Source organism: Lactuca saligna, chromosome 3 (genome assembly GCF_052625555.1).
Source record: "Lactuca saligna cultivar CGN05327 chromosome 3, ASM5262555v1, whole genome shotgun sequence".
NCBI lineage: Eukaryota > Viridiplantae > Streptophyta > Magnoliopsida > Asterales > Asteraceae > Lactuca > Lactuca saligna.
The window spans coordinates 31,700,746-31,708,390 of NC_136419.1; the positions used below are offsets into that span (position 1 = coordinate 31,700,746).

At 36.9% G+C, this 7,645-nt stretch overlaps 1 pseudogene; it reads right to left on the reverse strand.

The window, feature by feature from the left end:
- Positions 1–766: 766 nt before the first annotated feature.
- On the reverse strand, positions 767–2,689 carry LOC145035017 (berberine bridge enzyme-like 8 pseudogene; annotated as a pseudogene).
- Between the last annotated feature and the right edge of the window lie 4,956 nt (positions 2,690–7,645).

A 7,645-nucleotide genomic window follows, 5' to 3' on the forward strand; every position in this document is an offset into this window, starting at 1 on the left:
AGACTACTGTGGTATTTCTGGTTAATCGGTAACGGGAGCGATTGAAGCTTCGATTGAACAAACTATTGCCGGTTTGATAGGGAGAGTGACGACAAGAAGAGAGGCTATGGTGTCGGCGTGTTCTTTTTTCTTTTCGTAAGAATGAATATCAAAAACCCTAAAACGACTAAGGTAAGGAAATCAGGTATAAGTTCTTTTGCCCTATTTTTTTAAAAACAAAATTAACAAAATAAAAAAATTTAATATATATTTTTTTTAGAAAAAGACAGGTACTCGGAGGTACCTGTTCCGGTTAACCGCTGGTTCCGGGTACCCAGTATCGGAACCGGAACCGGCGGGTATCCAGCGGGTATCGGTTTCGTAAAAATAAAAATTGGAACCGGAACCAGCGGGTATCCAACGGGTATCGGTTTCGTAAAAATAAAAATTGGAACCGGAACCGCCTAAGGCGGTTCCTGTTCCAGAACTCACAGTTCTGAGGCAGTTCCGGTTTCGTAAGCAGATACCCGCTTCCGCTGCTCATCCCTAGTTTTAACGTTATTGTTCTGCCAAAATATTGATCGTAATATTTCAGCATTTACCCCCACATGATAACTCTATGGCGGGTTCGGTGTAGGCCGTCCAAATGATACATTTTTTTTTCACACTACGTATCCCAAGTCTAAAGTTGTATTGACCCAAACTATCTTAATAAAAAAAAAACATAATTTTTAGACAAGAGGAAGTATAAGAAAGAAATATGATGTAAAATGTCTTAATAAGACAATGTATTTATTAGATAAATTCATAATTAGAATTTGACCACATGCTTTTAAACATCTTTGTTAGCATGGAGATCATATACACTAGGAAAAGAAGCTGACAGAAAGTAGCATTGTTGCTAGTTTTTCATGAAAACAATTAAAAGAATTAATAAAATGATCGGGGGTTTTAGAAAACAGGAATACTCTGTGGGCGCCTAAAGAAATTGTGAGGATCAACTTTGGCCTTGATTCGAATCAACTTCTTGAAGTTGTCCCTCTTCCAGTATCTCTCACCCCAAACACTTGCTTCTTGGTAGTTAGTACTTCCAACACCCAAATCCAGATCATTGTAGTTGGAATATGCCTCTCTGGGGTTGTTTGACACATAAGGCGTCATTAACGCATCCAAGCTTCGCAGCCAAGCTATCCTCCTGAGGGACGTAGGGGTTGTGTCTGAAGGTTGACCGTTAAAATTGACAGTCTTTAGAATTTGTAACAACACCCCCGCTCTATGAGGATACGGAATTGCTGTCTCGGAGAAATCAGCCATCCTTCCGCCAAATGGATTGATCATCAGAAGCGCCGATTCATCGTTTTGGATAAGCTTTCTCCATATCTTCTTGAGTCCTCTTATGGGGATGGGTGCCCGGGTGTAGTCTGATTTGCTTTTGTTGTTCAGCTTGGCAATGGCAGATCGGTTCGTAAGAATCTCGGTCGGGGTTGAGCTTGGCAACCCCCAAAACACAAGGGTCGACTGCACCATTCTAATTTCTTCACAAATCTCTCGGGTAACACCGAGCTCTGGAAATTTTCTGTAAAGCAACGGAAGCAATGTGTCTGTTGTGCCCTGATATATTCCTTCAAACATAATTCTTATGGTTTTCTTGGTGGTGTTGCCGATATATTCGGCAAAAACTTGAGTTCTTATGTGCAAATTTCTATCGATATTTGGTGCAACGTATTGATATTTATGGAAGATTTCGGTTGCCCCTTGTTCCAAAGTTTTATTGAGTATAAAGACAGTTACTTTTTTTGGAACTGGAACCAAGCTCAGCTTCCATGCAAGAACAATTCCAAAACTTGAAGATCCACCTCCTCGGATCGCCCAAAACAAATCTTCTCCCATTGATTTCCGGTCGAGAATATTCCCATCAACATCCATGAAGCGAGCATCCAGAACATTATCGGCTGCAGTACCGTATTTCCTCAACAGGTTTCCGTAGCCACCACCGCCCATGTAACCACCAACACCCACCGTAGGGCAAACACCTGCCGGGAAATACAAGGTATCCGTCTCTCGTGAAATTTTGTAGTAGAGTTCACCAAGCGTAGCGCCTGCTTGGACCCAAGCAGTCCTTTTTGCTACGTCCACGTCTATAGACCTCATGTTGGTGAAATCAAGCATAACAAAGGGAACATCAGCAGTGTATGAGAGGCCCTCGTAGTCATGGCCCCCACTCCTGATCCTGATCTCGTAGCCGTGTTTCTTGGCGCAGTATACACATGTTTTTATAAGGGTTTCCTCCATAGGTGTCACGATCACTGATGGTCTAGGCGTGGAGGGTTTAAGGAACCTGGTGTTTTGAACTGCCACTTGCCAAATGGGTAGGAAGGAAGCATTGACAGGGCTGAAAATGAGTTGAGAAATGGCAGTGACATTGTTGGAGTTGGACTGTAGGCAGCTTATTAGATCGCCAGAACTTGAGGTTGATAAGGACGTTGCCCATGAAACAGAAAACAAGAAACTTAGAACCATGAGCAAAACTGAAGATCTAAGTTGACACTTCTTCATGTTTAGTTAATTTGGTGAGCTTGATCAATAGCAATGGCGTATTTATATACAGCAGAGAGCATACAGTTGACTTCAAATGGGGTTATAAAAATTGTGATCGGTTCAAATTAAGGTGTTTGAAAAACCTCGGAAGGAGGATGGTGATCAATTCAAAGATGTTTGAAAAATGCGGGAAGGAGGATGGTGTTCAACTGATTCTATTTTAGGGTATACAGGTGCAGCGTTGAAGATATATGGCGTGTTGACTTTTTCCCTATAGACTACTAAATTCGCATTCTAAAAACCAATGAAGCAGTGAACAAACTGATTACATATTTTCAGATTTTTAGCCTTTTTCTTTTAACTTTCGGATTGAAATCTTTGCTAAAATTTCAACTACACATGTTTTTATAATAATTATCAAACTTATAAATAAAACGTATCTCATCAAATGTATATTTTTCTCAAACATAAATTGAAATTATTTCTTACAAATATATGTGCTTTAATTTCCTGGCACCGTATACCAAGTCCTGGGACTAGCTAGTTTGTAGATAAAGTGTTGACTTTGACTTTGGATTATATGCATACAAATTACAAAGCGATTTTACTTTTAACATCAATTCAAATGTTGGGCTGTTATATAAGCATTTTGCGAACCGGCTTCACGCTCCTCAAAATCTAAAAAATATGATTAAGTTTTTTAATTATACACTTTTAATACATTCTTATTTAATATAATTAAGTTATAGATTTCTTTTAGAACAACTAAAACTAACATTTAAAATCCCCTAATTAAGATACTAAATAAAAGTAGAATATCCAGAAAGTAATGAAAAACACATAATCTATCACAACAATAGAATAAAATAAAAATCGAAATTATGTGAAAATTAGGCAAAATAAATTTTGGAGACTTATATGGTGAAAATTGGGTATCAAACATCGGCAAACCCCCTACGCACTCGAGGCCTGTTTGGTTGCTACCAGCTATGGTCCCGGCCAAGGGTTGTTTGGAGGATTAAACAATGAGACATTCATGCAATTGGTTCTTTATCCGGATACAAGACCTGTTTGGCTGCTAACAGTCGTTTCAACGTTAATGAGTAGATTGTGATGATACATTCAATCCCGTTGTCAAAACGACAAAAAAAACACATTATTATGAGCATAACTGCCTATCTATCTGTTAGATGGGAAGAAACCATTTGTACACGACCACATGAAGGCGACAATGTACATGCTTAGACCACCATGTTTTCATAGACATCAAGTATATATCTATATATCTAAATCATATTTGATACCTTTAGAAGTTATTATGTTGTCTTAAATAGCCCTGAAAGCATCGTACATTCGAATTGATAAACTGCTACTTACATCAGTTTTCACCATAACCAAACCGATTCATCTATGTTTATCTAAAAATCATTCAACACCATCACATACTGACTTCTATATGCATATGCCATTATTTTCATAATGTTTTCCATCGAGCTTCTTTATTATTCAATTTAGTAGTGAATTTGATATAATAGACATTGGTACACTTAAATTATATTCAAGTCATATGCAGCTTATTCACCTAAACGGCTATTTTTATATCAACAAAAGTGTGGAACAGAGATTTTATGTGTGTTATTATACTACACTAAAATCCAATATGAAACATCCCAAAAATTAAGACAATAAAATTTTGTTTTTAAATTAATAAAGCGGTTATCCCAGAACATCAATAAAAAACCATGTATCAAATGCATCATAAAACATCATAGTAATCACAAAATGCGAAATGATGTGATATGTGTACTGCAATCATTCTGCGTCGTTCCCCTTCAAACCAGAAGTACCTGAAAACATAAACTAAAAACTATAAGCACAAAAGTTAGTGAGTTATCCAAAATACCACATACCATACATAATAAACACATAATGAGCCCCGCCCGTCATCGGGCCCTTCCCGATATTGGGCCCCGCTTGGTATTCTGTCAGTTATCGGGCCTCGCTAGGTATATATTTAATCATATAACAGAAAAACACGTAACACATGCAATAATCACAAAGATAAATCGCATACATAATGGTCATCTGGTCACGCCCGGTAAGCATACAAGTACATAACACATGCACGAGTCACGTAGACATCTAACATCCTAACATAACAAATTTTGGATCGGCATTAGTGTCTTTGACCCGCTAAACACAGTGAGGAAACTCACGTCTAGCTGCTAAATTACTCAAATAGATCTTTGTCTGCTGGTCCGGAAAACCTATGCGCTATCATCATCCAAATAGCATCAAATTATTAATTGGATCTCGACCCGTAACCAAAGTCTAAGCTATTTAGCCCATAACCAGGGTAAAATAGCATTTTACATTTTATCTAACTTGGCCAAAAGCTAAGGCCCAATCCAACTATTCAAAAGGCCCAAATGCTAAATTGCAACCCAAAGCCCACTTATGGCCCAATCCTCCAAATTGGGCCGAATACCCAACATGGGTCTAAATCCAAAGAAGCCCAATAAATGAGTCACAAGCCCAAATCAGAAGTCAATGGCCTTACTATTGGATTAGATGTCTAAGCCCATAACTATAATCGGTATGTACTTGAATTTACAGAAGCACAGTCCTTTTGGGTTACCTTCACTCTTGCAACTTGACAAGATGGCTTTTGGAGAGAAGTTGAATTTATTATTTGGAAAAACAAACTAATATAAATGATATTTTAATATATTATGAGAACAATATGTTAATTACAAATCATGTTGTTTAATTAATATTTAATCAAAAATTAATTTGGTATTAATTTTGGGATTAAAGGAATTAATTAAAAGTGCAGGGATTGTTTTGTAATTCATTGATAGTTGTGAAGTAGGGCTCTTGGACTTCGTAGATAGAAGTGGATGAAAATTATAGGGAGTCCCTATAAGTTTTCTTCCACGGATTTGAGATGATGAGTCTATGGGCTGCTTAGGCCTTAAGCAGGAAATTAGGGTTTCCACCTAAAAACCCTAGCTTTGGGACTAAGCAATTTGATGTAGAATATCTTCATGAAGCTTGAGTGCCTAGTGCCTAAGTGTGACACCTCAAATGGTTCACACAACACCAAATACACTTGGAATAACTTGAGAGAATTCTACACTTCATGAAAATCGGCTAGCCCTATCACTCACTCATAGTGGCTAATTTTGGTGAATAATATGATGCTTATATAGTGTGTTACAATTAGGGTTACACCATGTAAGCCCTAATTGTCATGACCTTTCATTTCCATGACCCATGGGTTATGTAACCTCCATGGAGCATCCATGTAGTATCCTATGGGTTCAACCCAACTAGATAATCCATGGAGAATTAGCCTACTATAAAAGTATGGATGATTTACACAATCAACCCATATATTTAATTAGTCTTCTTTTGATCACTTAATTAATCCTAGATTAATTCTTGATAAATACTAATTAAATAATTTTATTATTCTTATTATTAATATACTAGAACTTATAATATATTAATAACCATAAGTGTCTTATTTCCCTCATTTTAGTCTATCCAAGTGCATGATGCCATGCAACCCAAATGGACCATGCCGGGTCGGGTCAAGTCTTACCAATTATAGTTATGGACTTAGACATTAATCCAACAGTCTCCTACTTGGATAAGTCTAAAACTATTATTGCGTATTACTTCAAGAACCGACTGGCAATCGTAGCTCTCAAAAGCTTCCGTCGAACTCTGACCTTGTAGATGAACTCTGACCTTTGTCAATGACTTGTCCATAAGATAAGGGATCATATATTCCTCCATTCTAGATATCATATGGACTGAGACATGGATTATAATCATTCTCTCTGTCCATTTGTTGTTTCCCGATTTCCGATTTATGACGACTGACTAATTGAACAAATCAAATCAGTGCTGGCCCGGCCGAGCACTTCCATTTGTCATCATCAAATCGTCAAGGGGCCCACAGATATCGCTTTTATCCCGAAGGTAAAAGGAATAGATAAACTTCGACTCATATGGCTTGTTCTACTACTTGTTGAATCATACATAAAGACACTTTTTATAACATCGAGTTACCAATGCGTTTTCGTGCAATCAATGTACTATCAACTCATAGTAACAACTCATATCTCTAGGTTTGAAGAATATAAGATATTATCGTCTCATGATCACTCGTGATAAAATCCATGAAGTGATTCCAATGAGTGCGGGCTGAATCCAATACTCAGAACTTATGAGCACTCATGAGTGTTTTAGCCCTTTGTCCAACATCTTAGACCTCTACAAGCCAACCCATGACAGTCTTAATTCATATCTACTTCCAACATATGACCGACTGTGGATGGTTTGAATAAGTTGGTCAATCTGGAAGAAAGACCTAGTTATTATGGAAGTCAAAACATGCAAAATAAAACACAAGAATAATTGAATTGAATATGGTATCAAAACCTATGAACATAAATAAAACACTTTTTATTTATCACCATATGATTACACATTATTCATTGTATATTGTTTCGGCTATCAACTTTATTCTTGAATTTAAACCAATAATTGTCCCATGCTCCAAGCATGTACACTATGTTTTTCTAAACACTAGTCATGCCATACACCAAGTATGCATACTATGTTTGTTTATGATCTTTACTTTGTGAACTAGATCAATTGAACATAACTTCAATGATTCTCTTTTCACACTCCAAAATCCCTCCGCAAATGCAAGAATACCAAATTCATGCCATTTACTACAATCTGTTAGATTCTAAACTTATATGCATTGATCCTCTTGTAATGATTATGCACAAAGTCAGAAAGACTTGAAAACAACCAATACATAGCATTCCAAATCTTAAACATCCTTCTTGCATTAATTTTCCTAATCTTAAACAGATTGAATAATTTCTAACTTTGAAACGTTTCTAGATTCCATTTTGACTATCGCTTCTGAACAAGAGTTGCCTCCTTACAGATTATGTCAATATGGTCCTTCCAGAATTATCAATATACTTCCAACTGTCCTTGAGCACCCAATCTTTGGTAAACCTTAGATTGTCCTCGACAATTGATTAATCCTTTTAGTCATATCCAATTCTAGACCTTTTCCCTTCTTAATGCCCCAAGCATT